Raw genomic sequence first — 15,620 nt, 5'->3', positions numbered from 1 at the left:
AGCAGCCTATCCTGCTGCCCTTGATCATTCCTTGTTCTCTTCACTTGTGCGGCGTCTGACTCCCTATTCGGAATGTGATGGCATTCTTCCTTAAAATAAAAAAAAAGCAATCTTCGCATATATTTGTAGGAAACGACAGATCTTCAGAGAGCACAAATCTGCACTGTTCTTTATCACAGGCCTAGCTTAAGCAACCATTTGCCCCCTCACCATTTGGTTAACTTCTATAGATGCCTGTACTGATCTGTCAGCAAAAGGGTACATGACAATGCCCCTTAGATGGTAGTGGAATAACCAGGCTTGAATCTATTAATGCAACAAATTCACAAGGATTCCACAACCTAGAAGCAGTAAAGACACTGCAAATGGCACAAATCTGTTAGAGGTTTTCTTGGGAGAAAAGCAATGACAAGCAATGACAAACCTAGACAGCATCTTAAAAAGCAGAGACATCACCTTGCCAACAAAGGTTCGTATAGTTAAAGCTATGGTTTTCCCAGTAGTGATGTATGGAAGTGAGAGCTGGACCATAAAGAAGGCTGATCGCCGAAGAATTGATGCTTTTGAATTATGGTGCTGGAGGAGACTCTTGAGAGTCCCATGGATTGCAAGAAGATCAAACCTATCCATTCTTAAGGAAATCAGCCCTGAGTGCTCACTGGAAGGACAGATCCTGAAGCCGAAGTTCCAATACTTTGGCCACCTCATGAGAAGAGAAGACTCCCTGGAAAAGACCCTGATGTTGGGAAAGATGGAGGGCACAAGTAGAAGGGGACGACAGAGGACGAGATGGTTGGACAGTGTTCTCAAAGCTACCGACATGAGTTTGACCAAACTGTGGGAGGCAGTGGAAGACAGGAGTGCCTGGCGTGCTCTAGTCCATGGGGTCACGAAGAGTCGGACACAACTAAACGACTAAACAACAACAATTAGAGTTTTTACCCTAAGCAGTTATGAGCCTAACTAATAAGAGAAAAACTCAGTTTTGTATTTGCAGAAACAGTAATCAGTTGAGGCAGTTTGAGTGAAATAACGAAGGAGAAATAGGGTACATAAGAAATTTCTAGGAAACTGCAGCCAGTATCCATGGGCTGATATATGGAGCTGTAAAAAGTGAAAATGTCTTTTAGGCTGCAGTCCTGGACCTACTTACCTGGGAAGTAAGCCCCATTGACCTCAAAGATGCCTGTTTTTTAGTTTCTATATAGAATTGCACTATCACTCTAGCCTAGCAATTGGAAACCTCCAGCTCTCAAGCCTAACTACGCCCAAAAGGCCCCCTCATTTGGCCCGTGAGGCTGTTTTGTGGAAAGAGGCTCCGCAGTAGCATTTATAGTAGCTCTTTTCTCTCCCTCTGGCAAGCAGAAGACAAATGTTAAGCCAAATAAGCAAATCTATATAGATGTGCTTGATTTGAATAATTTATATGGGCTGCAGAATCCCGCTCTCCATGGACTTGAATTTGTAGTTACCTTGTCATTGAATGCTGTGGAAGGTTTTAGGGCTGAAGATGCACATTCCTGTTGAGCTGTGTGTTTGGCTGACAAGACACCACATTTACCTCTGTCCACAAAGTACTGCAGGAAAGAGAAAGTTAGCAAGGGTTAGCAAGAGCGCCAAAGGCAGTAGGTGACTGCCATAGTCAAATGAATGAGAAAGCGGAACTATAATTGAATGTAGCCATTTTGACTCACTGCATATAGAATATTTTCTAGGCTATTTAAATCCTTCAGCTGCACCAAAAGCAGTGAGGTTTTCCACAATTTGACACCATTACAATTTTAATGAAATTATGTATTTATTGACATGATAGCTCAGTGGAGCATCTGCTTTCCATGTGAAAGATTCCAGCTGTCAGTAGTGACTGGTGTTCATTGGGACTGGTAAGATGGACAGCATGGAAGCTAACAGCAGGCGGCCTTAGAGCCAATGACAGGTCAAACCAGTTAATTCTAGTTTGCTTTTGTTTCATATGCTTTTTATTAGCTTATTATTACAACACAAACACACACAATGATCAGACTTTAAAAAATACAGATACAAAACAAATAATAAACGCATATCCATATTTCAGTTCTTAATCTTTTCTAATTCACTTCCTTCATCCTCAACGCGGATCTAATTTCATATTTGGTAAACTGTTTCTTTCTCATTTCCTTTTCCCTACTTTTATCTATATTTTATACTTTTACACCATATTTTGTTTTGCAAAAATTACTCAAAACAAGTCCAGGTATTGATTTTAGGGCACTGCTTTTTTAGATAATCTCTATATTTTCCCCAAACTTTTTGGAATTTTTGTTTAGATTGTCCCCTAATCGTATCCGTCATTTTGGTCAATTCAAGGTAATCAAATAATTTATCTTGCCACTCTTTTTTTTGCTTCTATTAGGCTGCAGAATGAAAAGATAACAATAGGGCAACTGACTTTTGGGTTTGGTGGGTGTGCATCAGTAAACGAGGGGAATTAAGACTAAGAGAGCTGAGTGGGGGTGCTTGTGTAATCTCACTGTATACACGTTGTACAAGTGACAATAAAGTATTTCAAAAAAATCTCTTTTCCCCCATTTTTTTGGCAATTAAGTTTCTCGTTGCCGATGTTGCAGGAATATTCTACAGGAATATTCTCTTATTTTTACTTTCAGTGTCGGAGTCTAATATGCCCAGCAGAAAAGCTTCTGGTTTTTTTAAATAAAGGTTTGTTTAAATATTTTCTTCAGCTCTTCATATACCGTATCCCAGAAGCTCTTAATTTTATTACTGGTCCACCAAATGTGTAGCAGTGTCTCCTCTGCTTGATTACACCTCCAACACATTTTGGATTTTGTTTTATACATTTTGAATATTTTGCTAGGTGTTATGTACCATCCATAGAACATCTTTAGAAAATGTTCCTTTATGGTGTCACAAGCCGCAAATCTCCAATTCTCATTCCATAAATTTTCCAATTTTTTTCCCTAATTTCAGCAGCAACGTACCAAATCACTTGCACTGGGCAGTATGAACTGACCCACATACACCTGGCATCAGTGTGAGCATCTCACTCTTCACCCCGAGAGAGAATGAACTTTTATAAATGCTCACAAAAGGTGAGTGCCTTCCTTCATCATATTCACCTTCCCCATAGGGTCCATTTCCCATGTGGGATTCTGGGACTGGTAGTCCCAGTCTCTGGCATGAAAAGATGCCCCACTAAGGTGTCTAACTTGTGCAAAGCTTCTAGTTATACAAACCATTTCATGTGGGTTTAAAAGTTTCTCTTTTTTAATAGATGTTTTATAGACACTGTCATATAATCATATCATTCCCCTTTCAGAGTCCTGACGAGAAATATGCTTTATAGTGCTAAGAGGGATTACTATTTAAAATGAAAGCCATGGTGCCACCATGGGTATATTTACACAGCATTGTGCCTTAATTATTCTCAAAGCAGACATTACCAAACGGCTAATTAATTAGCAGATCTTTTGCACAGGTACCCAGTGTTTATATAAAAAAAATGAAGAACCAGGATTACTGTAAATGCCACTTTGGAATCTGCTGAAAGGAGGTAATGTAAGTGAAGTGCAGATAGACCACTTTTGCCTGTAATTAATTTCCATTACTTTCTGTGTTCTTCCAGTACAGTGCCCCTGAATACAGGCCATATGTAAGTGGCAGAACATCTGCCTTGCTTGCAGATGATCTTAGGATCAATTCCCAGCATTACCAGGAAGGACTGTTTCAAACCCTGGAAAGGTACTACTAGTCAGCATAGACAATGCTGAGTTAGATGGACCAGAGGTCTGACTTAGTATGTGACAGCTTCCTACGTTCCAAAGCCCCACTTTGCTCCTATGTCCCCTTTAGATAGTGATAATATACAGTAAGCCTGGAGGGACATCGAGAATGGTGATTTCAAACAACAGGAGATGTTTGTGTAAAGCAGGGATGGAGAGACCCTGAGAGAAAGTGGCAGTTTGAAACAAAGGGAGATGATTGAGTAGAATGAGAAGATTAGAAAGGCTTTGTTGTAACCATTTGGGCTTTTTAGTGTTAGCTTCTGTGTTGAACCCATGCCTGCTACTTCTGGTTAACACTGGTTGAAACAACAGCTTCTCAGTATTTCTCTCTTCTTAGTCTATTCAGGCCTTTCCCATTTTTTTAAAAAAAACACACTACTTTTTCCATCTCAATGTCACTCCCATGAGCACAGGGGAAGGACAGAGGGGAATCATATGATCTGGCAAGCTTCAATGGGATGTCCACCACATTGCAACATTGAATTCCACCCCAAATCTTAATAGTGGCCACCTGCAATTTGATCTTTGGTTGTTAGTTTTTGTTTTTACAAAGGCCTGAAGTTCTTGTCAGTATGCTACTGATGCTTCTTTGTGTGCAAAACTGTGTATTTGGTAAGTGGTGCTTTTACAGTAAAAGTTTCTCCGCTCCATAAATACACAAAATTCAAGGATCATGCTTTACCAGTCATAACCCCTCAGCAATATAGATCAGTTTGAGAAAATACATATTGTATTTATTTTTTCTTGGTCTCTAAATAAGGTCAGATTGCTGCCACCAATTTAACAATTAATTATGTAATTTGCTACTCTTGTTACTCTTGATTTTGTCTAATTGTCTGCTCACTTTAGAAGAGTAATAATGAATAATGATAGTAATGAGTAGGGGTAAAAGAACAATAAACAGCAAATTAAATCTTCCCCTTATGCAGAAAACGAGTGAATTTATATTCTTGAGTGCTGGTTCTATGCAGTTAATTCTATGCCTCACTAAAGGCTTTTATGGCACAGCAGACCAGAGATTTCAGGCTCCAATTGATAACGTAATCCATTTTTGCCTGTACTGTCTGATTAGAATGCAAACGGTTTTCTTGCTTTTTAAATCCACCATCCGTCACACACTGCCAGACAATTCTACTTTGCATTCTTCATATAAGCTACCGCTTAACATTTGTTATGCTACAAAACAGGGATCTAGCCCTTGCTCTGGTGTTCCTTCTCTCTTACCTTAAAGTACAGTCCAGTGGTGCCTAGAGGACACATTTGGCACCACTGGATAGATTGGATCTACCCCTCTGTTGTCAGAGAGAGAGAGAGATCTAATGTCAGAGAATCCATCTCTCATTATGCCAGTTCCTCCAAAGTCCTCACACAACTGACATAGAAGCTTTGATGGGTAGACTGTATCTTACAGATAAAAAGGTAAAGGTAAAGGACTCCTGACAGTTAAGTCCAGTCACAAACAACTCTGGGGTCAGTTTACTGGCCGAGGGAGACTATGTTTGTCCGCAGACAGTTTTTCTGGGTCATGTGGCCAGCATGACTAAGCCGCTTCTGGCGAAACCAGAGCAGCGCACAGCAATGCCATTTACCTTCCTGCCGGAGCAGTACCTATTCATCTACTTGCACTTTGACGTGCTTTCGAACTGCTAGGTTGGCAGGAGCTGGGACCGAGCGACGGGAGCTCACCCCGTCGTGGGGATTCGAACTGCCGAACTTCCGATCGGCAAGCCCAAGACTCAGTGGTTTAGACCATCTTACAGATTCTCCCTACTTTTCTCCACCATACTGGCTCAAGCACAGAACATGATAAGATGGTATAACTGCCTTTGTATTTCTCCCACTATTGCCTTGGCAGTAACAAACGCACCTAATTCTTTGCTATGGCAAAATGTTAAAAACAAAGCTGGACTCCTCTAGTAGCTCTGGGATCCACTGTGAGCTTTCTCTTTTTATATTCAGTCCATGCCTTGACATATGAGGTTCCAGAGTCCGTGACACAACTCTACAAGTATTAAAGCTAGGCTTCTCCCAAAAGTGGTGCTTCTGGCAATGTGTGCAGGAAGTCTACATTAGTGAGACTGAATAAACCCACTTGGATAGCAGTGTCCCTTACAGCTGGACATAACCTTTCCTCAGAAAAAGCATCCCTGTTGGCAAGCTAACCTGTTCCAATTCCAACATGTTACACACTTACCAAGTAGCACTGCTGTCACATTATGAAATATTATAACTTCCCCCTTCACACGCAGGAATGAGGCATGGAGAGACATTTTATGTTGTAAATCTGTTTGTAACGGCTGGGGCAATAATCACAGGCCATATGAGGTCCACTTGGAAACTCTGGTCAACATGTGTATTGCTTCAGCTTTGATGAGGGTGAGAGGAGAATGGTTTTAGTTAGCTATATTTCAGTTATTTGAGTATGAAGCCTGACTCTGTCCAGCCTAGTCCTGAAGTGTTGAACTTGAAATGAGGAAACTTGTGTTAAAATGAAATGCTGCCATGACATCCCGCCAGCTCACAGCAAGTCCCTTATCTCTGCATCTCAGCTTCCTATTTATACGAGATTAAATCCACAAATTGGATGAGATAAGGATCAGAAAGTACTCCAAATATGAGCAAGTGTTATGCAGAAATAAACGAGTCAAGGAAATAAACGAAATGAATAAATAACAAAATCTCAAGATTAAAAAAAAGCAGTGCAGATATAAGATAAATTCCCTACAGCATAAGGTGTATGGCTGAGAATGGAATAACCAAAATCTGTTAGATATAAGCATGACTGCTGTATATATGCCCTTGAAGACTTCTCCTAATCCCTCAGAAACGTGTCTCAATGTATAGACAGAATAATTTGCCTGAATGTCCATAAATAATAAGCTGAAGCCAATGAAGGTTTTTTTCGTTAGCACACGTTTCTGACAGTTTTAATTATAGAGAGAATGAATACTTTTGCTATTTAATTAGTGAAACAAACCTTCAGTGAGCACCTTATGCTTCAAATGTATAGCACTCCATTATGCAGTCGTTGGTAACCGAAGTCTGGTTGCTATGACTACTGCAAGCTCCCATAGTGCATTCTGAATTTAGCTGGCCTGTCTAGATCACATAGAATACTAATAAAGTATAAGAGTCCACCCAGCACCATTTCAAGCAAAGTGTGCTGAGTATTTGCGATGAACCAATTTCAGGAATGTTTCCTTCATGCATTTAATGTAAAAAGAAAACCAGTATTTAGAATTTACTGATACCTTATAGAGCTTCCAACTGACTTTGTTGTTTCCCCTGCAGGCCAATTATGTTAACATTCGTTAAAATGAATTTTAATGAATCAATGGGTTGCATCCAGTGCAAGTCGACCCATTGAAATTAATGGACATGTTTCACTTAGGCACATTAATTTCAGCGGGTCTGCTCTGAGTAGGACTTAGCTATTGGTTAACTGAAGTTCAACTCATTCCATTTTGCTTACCAAATTTTGCAGGGAGGCTACCATGTTAGTCTATGTTACTAAAAGAGATACTGCAGAAGAAAATAATAAATGAATGAATATTGGTTAGTTGTTGTTCAGCCAAAGGTATACAACACATGCAGTCTGACATGTGAAGCGGTTAAAGCCATTGACAAAATTTCTGAAATGGAAACACTCCAGCTAATTGTTTGTGAATCACATCCTCCGTCATTTTAAGGGTTCGTTGCTGATGGCAGAACAGTGAATGCAAGAGCAAACATAGCTCTGGATCAGGTTGCATGTCTTTCTTTTTAGGACAGCAAGCTAATCCTTGTACACAAAGGTTGGGCTTCCACCAGACAGGACTGAACACTGGACTGGCAACATTTTGTGTAAGGGGCTCCTTTAGATTCACACTTGAAGATCATTAGAAAACTGTCAGGGCCAGCCAGCTTGTGCTGTGGGGAGGGAGTTGCACCCCAGTATATTGCCAGACTTTGGTGATCTTTCATAATATGGCCCCCAAATGGCTCTTTTCCATTTGGCACCCCATTGGCCAAAGAAATTGTCCAGTAGCACTTTAGCGCTATAGATTGAACGTATGTGCTTTTCAGCTCGGGGTCCTCAGGTCAGAAGGAAGTGGGAGGGAGGAGCTGGAGTTTGCAGTGCAGTTAATAGAATGTAGACTGCTCAACTGACAAAGCAAAGTAAAAGGCCAGACTGCCAGTGCTTATATCAGAATCTTCACACTGCTGACATATTGCTGAGACTAATGCCCTTATGCTGAAGGAAGATGTAGTATTGGATTCTTCACCTGTGATTGTCCACATGTGCATAAGTAGCCTGATAGATAACACACATTCTACCCTGTTGCAAAAATCTGCTATCAGAGAACATATTTGATTGATCCTCACTGAAAAAGCACTTTTCTTCATTTATTTATTAATTTCTTCCATCCTCGCTTGTACAAATATAATTTGTTTTGTTTTTCCCCCAATTTTTTTTATTGATTTTCCAAAATTTTAAACAGACAAACAAACATAGATCTTAACTGTACTTGATCCAACCTTAGTAACATTGTTAAGTGACTTCCTCAAATCCCCCTGGCTGAATTTCAGTGTATATCATTGTAACAGTTTTCCAAAACCAATTTTTCTCATAAAATTAACTTAATCACTTAACATCTTTCTTTCTTTTCATTTTAACTTTAAACATATTATTCTCTAACATCACATATTTAAATCCTAAGCCTATCTGATATTTGCAAGTTTTTCCAATTAAATTATCTTAGCATATTTAAGTAAATAGTCTTTGAATTTCATCCATTCCTCTAGGTACTCCTCCTCCTTCTGGTCGCGGACTCTTCCAGTCAGGTCGGTTAGCTCCGAAATGTCCATCATCTTCTTCTGCCATTCCTCTACTGTTGAGACTTCTTGTGATTTCCAATTCTTGGCTAACAAAATTCTAGCTGCAGTTGTGGCATACAAAAACAATCTAGCATCTTTTGGGGGCAATTCCATACCTGTTATTCCAAGAAGTAAGGCCTCTAGTTTCTTAATAAATGTATATTTCAACATTTTTTTTCAATTCATTATAAATCTTCTCCCAGAAGTCTTTCACCTTGGGGCAGGTCCACCACATATGATAAAAGGTAGCCTTTTTTTCTTTACACTTCCAGCATAGATGATCACTATTATGATATATCTTTGCTAGTTTTACAGGGGTTAAGTACCATCTATACATCATTTTCATAATATTTTCCTTTAACACCGTACATGCAGTGAACTTGACTCCTTTCCTCCACAACCTTTCCCAATCTTCAAACATTATATTATGTCCCACATCTCTTGCCCAATCTATCATCCACAGATTTAACTTGTTCATCCTTTGTATATCATTCCAACAATAAATTATACATTTTAAACAATTTTTTAACTTTAGAGTCCAACAACTCCATTTCCAACTTAGTTTTTTCTGAAGCAAAACCATTTTTCTTAACTAATTTGTACAGTTCATTGATCTGGTGGTAGTGTAGCCAATTTATTTTATCTTTAATTTGATCAAATTGTTTTAATTTGTATCCTTCTTTATCTTCCAATAACAGATCTGAATACCTCATCCACTTGGTTTCCATATTTAACTTTTTCTGGGCCTTTGCCTCCATTGGTTGTACAAATATAATTTGAACTAATATTCAGAGGAGGGTTGCTGAATCATAACTGTGGAAAAGAAAACTTCAAATAAAGAAACTCTCCCCCACCATCTTTTGCACCAAATGAAGTCTTACCTCAAGTTCAAACCAGTTGGTTTGTTCCACAGTTTGTGATCTCATCTCTTCTAGCACACTTTAGTCCAATTAAGCTCTAATTAACAGGAGAACCTCTGTTTCTTAATGGCAGCATTGGAAGTTTTTCAGCAGGTGAAGTGCTTTTGCCCCCTGCATTCCATGCCAGAGCGAGAGCCAGGTATTGAGATGAACTGAGAGTGAAGTCCGACCCCCGTCCCCAGGGGGAATTTGCAAGGATGATTACCCTCAATCATCCTTGTTTTTCCTTCGTCAATGATCTCCCACTGTTGTGGGAACTGCCTCTATTCAGGCAGACCGGAACCAGCACCCCAAGCTCTCTTGTCTTTCAGTATTGAAAGTCAATTGAATGTCCTGGAGAAATCTAGAAAATTATTACTTGCAATGATTATTCCTTTCCAGCAAAAGGCATTTCAGTGTCATAACATGTGAATATATGAAAGAGCCACAAAGTTTTGGTCCTCTCACTAATTTTCCAGGTAATATATTGAGCAGCTAGGCATTGAAACTTCTTCCCAATACTAATTTTCAGTGGGAATTTTCAGAAATAACCAAATGGCAAAAGCTGCAGCATGAAAACCAACTGTCCTGTTCTTAGGCAAGCTTCAGTGGCAGCAGTATCGTGGCAAGACATGTGGGATGTTATTCTAAAGTCCAGTTCTTCATAATTGCATGGCACAATGAGTCACGTTGAAATTGCTGGCAATGGGAATGACTAGTTCTGCTTATGCAATGATTAGGAATTAATTATACCTATGCTCTGAGATCATCTCTATAAGGAAGATGAATAGTTTAGTCCTGTTTACTCCACCTCTTCCAATGTGTGAGCAGCTACCTTGAGGGACCCTATTTAATTAATGAACCTCCTTGAATGTGATAGTACTTATTCAGAGAAAAGGAAGGGGAGATGTTTCCTAATGGCATGAGTTGCTTGTATTATGGCCACCAGGAAAGCAAACGGAGCATTATACTGGTGGAATAAAACCGAAGGCCTATCCAGTCAGTGCCAGTGTGGTGTAGTGGTTAAGAGCGGTAGTCACGTAATCTGGGGAACCGGGTTCGCGTCTCCGCTCCTCCACATGCAGCTGCTGGGTGACCTTGGGCCAGTCACACTTCTTTGGAGTCTCTCAGCCCCACTCACCTCACAGAGTGTTTGTTGTGGGGGAGGAAGGGAAAGGAGATTGTTAGCCGCTTTGAGACTCCTTAAAGGGAGTGAAAGGCGGGATATCAAATCCAAACTCTTCTTCTTTTTCTTCAGTCCAAACCATATCTATGCCTCTGAGGCAGAACAAGGTCATCTATACACAAAAAAACTACAGATCATCAATGTGTGCAATCTAGTTCACAATGTGACATTGACATCTAATCTGAGAATCTGATTCCATAGTTTCCCCTCTGTTTATGACATCTTTCAATTTTAGAATTCTTCAAACTGCAGAAGCAATATCATTGTAACAATGAAACAATGGAAGACATAGGGATACAGAAAATAAAATGTTCAAAGTTGAAGTTGTTACTTGGCAACAATGACAACATTCTGAAAAAGGCTAGACATCATAGGTTGTTTGTTGTAGGTTATAAGATGGAGCAGAAGTATTCGAGGCCCATAGATAGACAGGGTTCCAGATCATCCAAGCTAACTATTGTACAGGTTCTGCCACAAATAAGTTACTGATGAAGAGAAAAGCATAGCATTCTTTGTTTGTTATCTCTGATGAAGCTGTTCTGAAAAGGCAGGGACTTTCCTAGCCTCAATTAGTAAAAGAGACCATGCTACATAACTAATGCACAATTGAAAAAAAAATAGATTCTTTAATTATCATTTAATTAACATGGAGATACGAGGACAAAGATTAACAAAATAAAATTGGGCTGGGGGGATAAGCTATTTGAAGCAATTAATATTATTTATAATCTGCTTTTCAAAATTGTAAGCTACCCTTCATCAAGTCAACATGACCCTAGTACAGTTTCCAAGAATGCACAAAATACAATAATGCATAATATATAGCAATCATTAAAAACAACCCATTAAAAACAACCCAATTAATAAAAGCAAGCAAAAGAGCAAAAGCATGTGAAGAATGGTTATATAACAGGTACTCATTTACTCCAAATGCCTGGGTGGACCTTACTGCTACATAGTACTTTCAACTTCATCTCCTGAAATGGGAGAAATAGAGAGAATCACTTAAATATGAGTGTTAAGAATTGCTAAACAGCCCTGTGGGGTTTCTTGTACGCTGTCCAAGATTTCTCAAGGCACTGGTGCTATTGAGAAATCCTAAAGCATGGCTTTTTAATTTCACTGCCCAATAAATGTTAACATATGAAAGAAGAAATATAAATATAAAGTTATAGCATAATGTAACGCAACGTATCAGCTAGAACTTACACCAATTTTGCACATAATTTAATATGGGATTCATTTCAATTGAAACATCTTCTCAAGCAGCAAAGCTTGACTAATCATAATATTAACAGCCATGCCAACTTAATTCTGACCTGGACAAGCCTACAGTAATATCAGACTTGTCCAAGCATTTCAGCTTTGAAGGAGAGGCAGATACAATTCTCAGGGTGGAGATCAGGACTTGCCACTCAACGATGTAAGAAAAAGATGACTCCTACCACTAACAGCTCAATTCTTTTTGTGTCCTGTTTTCTCCCGTCTGGATGCTGCTGCAGTACAGTACTACAAAGGTACCTCAGGTTACAGACGCTTCAGGTTACAGACTCCGCTAACCCAGAAATAGTACCTTGGGTTAAGAACTTTGCTTCAGGATGAGAACAGCAATCACACGGCGGTTGCACAGTGGCAGCAGGAGGCCTCATTAGCTAAAGTGGTGCTTCAGGTTAAGAACAGTTTCAGGTTAAGAACGGACCTCCAGAATGAATTAAGTTCTTAACCTGAGGTACCACTGTATGTGTCATTTAGGGTAACAGGAATATATGGTCATGGCTGAATGGGGTAGTATAAAAGTGAACATAATTCCATTATTATTTCAATGCAATGATTTCATCTGCAAGAAGGAAGATTGCAATTCTGTTTCTCCCACTCATAAAGCAGATTACAGACTGGCTCCTAATAAGAGCCTAGGATAACGCTTTCTTCCCCTTTGCAGCTGCCACTGTTTTTGACAAGCAACTGGTATTCATTGCAGCCAGGTAATTTTTCTCAAGCAAATCCTGCCACCCTCACCCCGACTGCACATAGCAACCTGCTTCTCCCAAAGCAGGGGTCAATGAGATCTCACAAGAGCTTCCTAGATCCCAGCAAGCAAGACAGAGAGCTTAAAAGTTCTTTCTGCTTCTATGCTCTCTGACGTCCATGCGTTTTAATTTGTGTGGTTTCAAGTGTCTGACCACCAAAGCGCATAAAGTTGAAATCATTCAAGTTTAATGTGCGTAAATTATGAGTCATCTGTATTTATTTCACACAACCAGCCTCGTCACCATTGTGGAGTTAACTCTCCATTTAGGCTGCAACTGTAGGCATACTGACCTGGAAGTACACCTCACTGGAGTTTACTTTTAAGTGGAGATATACAGGATGGCATGGTTAGTGGCTTTGTAGAATCATGAGAAGCAGGTGCGTTTAACGGAATCCGAGGTTCACCTTACCTGCAGCACCATATTGAGACAATTTAACCACCTCATTTATTACTTCATTTCAGCCACATAAATTAGCATGTAATCAGTGGAAAATAAATTATGTGCTCAACTGAAACGGCAGGAAGAACATAAGTAGAAAGAATATAATTATCAGAATTGTAATTTAATCAGACTAGTGATGGCTTTCCTCTTACTTTTTATGAAAGGAAATGTCTCTTTGGAAGCTAACAGCATCATCTGTATATGTCTATTTTCGTCCCTTAAATTTACATTAATTGCTCTGCCCATTTTTCACCACCGCTGGCTGGTGGCTCCCAGGAAGGCTGTGCAGAAGGGAATGTGGTCCTTGTGTGGGGCTCATCCTGCCAGGCAGTTTTATGTTGGTTCAGTGTCTTGGTCTTCCCATGGTCTTCTCACCTTGGTGATCTCTATCTTCACTGAGCTGCTAACACAAAGCTTTTAAATTGTGTCCCTCGGTGAACAGCACTTTTTTATGAATCGATCCTAGGCCAAGAGAACCAATAGAGGTGCCTTTCCAGATGAAAGAAGCCTCATATTCTGATCTCTTACTGTGGGATCACTATGGCATTATACCCACTGAGGTTAGAGAAAGGAGCACTTTGAAGAAGAAAATCTGAAATAAAGACAATGAGAAAATCAATCCCTGCAGGTTTATCTGTTTACTAGCAGCTGAAAAAGTCATGAAATCTTTTCTATCGATTTAGTTAGGACCAGGGGGAAAAATGACTTTCAGTGCTATGCTCTCAGATTTTTGTGTTTGTTCTTCATTTTTTAAAAAATGCTTTCTTAATGAAAAAAAGAATATGTGAATGCCTTTCAACGTCAGTCAACTGCACTCATGATTCAGCAACATGCTTTTTCCTTCTTTTGCATATTACAGTTTATAGCCCTGGAAGCCTGCCAAGGTTTTTGGACTCCATCTCCCATCATCCCTGACCATTGGCCATGCTGGCTGGGACTGAAGGCAACCGCAGGCCAACAATATCTGGAAGCTGCCAGGTTGAAGAACGCCATCCTACCCTGTAAACATTTCATAAGATTTCAACAGCCGCGCTTGGTAAAACATCAGTACAATAGGAAAGTTTAGCTGGAAGCTTTTAAGGGGAAACTTTAGATTCATAGTCATCAACCTGAGGTGAGGAGTCTTCATGCTTTTGGGCTGACTTCTCACAACACCTGTACTTCCATCCTTTTTTTTTTTTCCTTTTAGGCGTCTTCCTGGACAGAGCCAAACTATGGAAATTAATTATCAGGTACATACATATATTTGAAAAAGCAGGTGTCACAAGGGGTGGGGCATATGAATTGTATCTGGGCAGAACTGGGAGTAGGAGAGATTTATCCTCCCCTAATCTCAAGCTGTTTCTCCAGTGTAACACCCCCCCCCCCATCTGTTGCTATAAGGCACTTGTGTTTCCCACCAGCACTGCTAATAGCAGTCTCAAGGCACAGAAGGGAGTATTTTGTTGTTGTTGTTGTTGTTGACTGGGAAATAACATGTGTTCCCAACCATCCCCAACCCAACTCCACATAGTTTTCCCCGTAGAGAGGATTATATGGGTGAATTGTTCCTAATACCTCATCACTATCAGGAAGTGATGAGTGAAGGTTTGTTGGGTCAGTATCTCCAGGTACACCCTCTCTTCTATAATGCCAACACAGACAAGGTGGTATCCTCCCAATGTTGGTGGACTACAACTCCCATCATTCCTGACCCTTAGCCCTGCCAGCTGCGGCTGATTGGAGCAGCATCAGAAATGCATCATGTTGGCTACCCTTGATTTAACTATTCTGGTAGAGAGGATGGATAAGAGAAGTCCAGAGCTGGGAGTAGTCAGTGGAAGCTAGAACAACCAGATCTATTGTTCCAGTCCTGGTGAAAGATTGACCCTCCGCTCCAGTCACTGGTTTGGATGCAGATCAAGTTCAAGTCAACCTAATCATAATCTCATTTACAGATATTTTGGAGCACCGCTAGTTTTGTAGAGTATTATCTCCAAAAACACTTTTCAATTGTGCTTATGTGCAGAGTACACTTAACTCCAGATATTTTGGAACCTCTTCATTCACTTTTGGAAACATCTTCCCATCCCAGAATGTTTGTATATTGGATAATCTGATCAATATCGAAGTAATTAAACTCCTCTTCTGTTCTTCCTCCAGGTTCTTAACACTTCAAAGCTTGTGCTGCTTATCAACTCCGTCCCTGGTTCTCTGACTGCATCGTACAGTCTTCTCTATTCCCTAAATCAACTGACCATCACCTTTATTCCATTAACCTCTCTCAAAACCTCCCCTCGCTGCATCAGGATGACTCTCCTTCTCTTATCTCTTCAAACTCACATTTTCCATTAATAGGAACATAGTTCTCCTCCCAGACCTATAAGATGTTCTTGCCGTTTAAAAAGTAAGGAATCGGCCTTTTTCCTGACCTTTGTGGCATACT

Source organism: Podarcis tiliguerta (genome assembly GCF_965153285.1).
Source record: "Podarcis tiliguerta genome assembly, chromosome: 2".
Lineage (NCBI taxonomy): Eukaryota > Metazoa > Chordata > Lepidosauria > Squamata > Lacertidae > Podarcis > Podarcis tiliguerta.
This window is presented reverse-complemented; position numbering follows the sequence as displayed.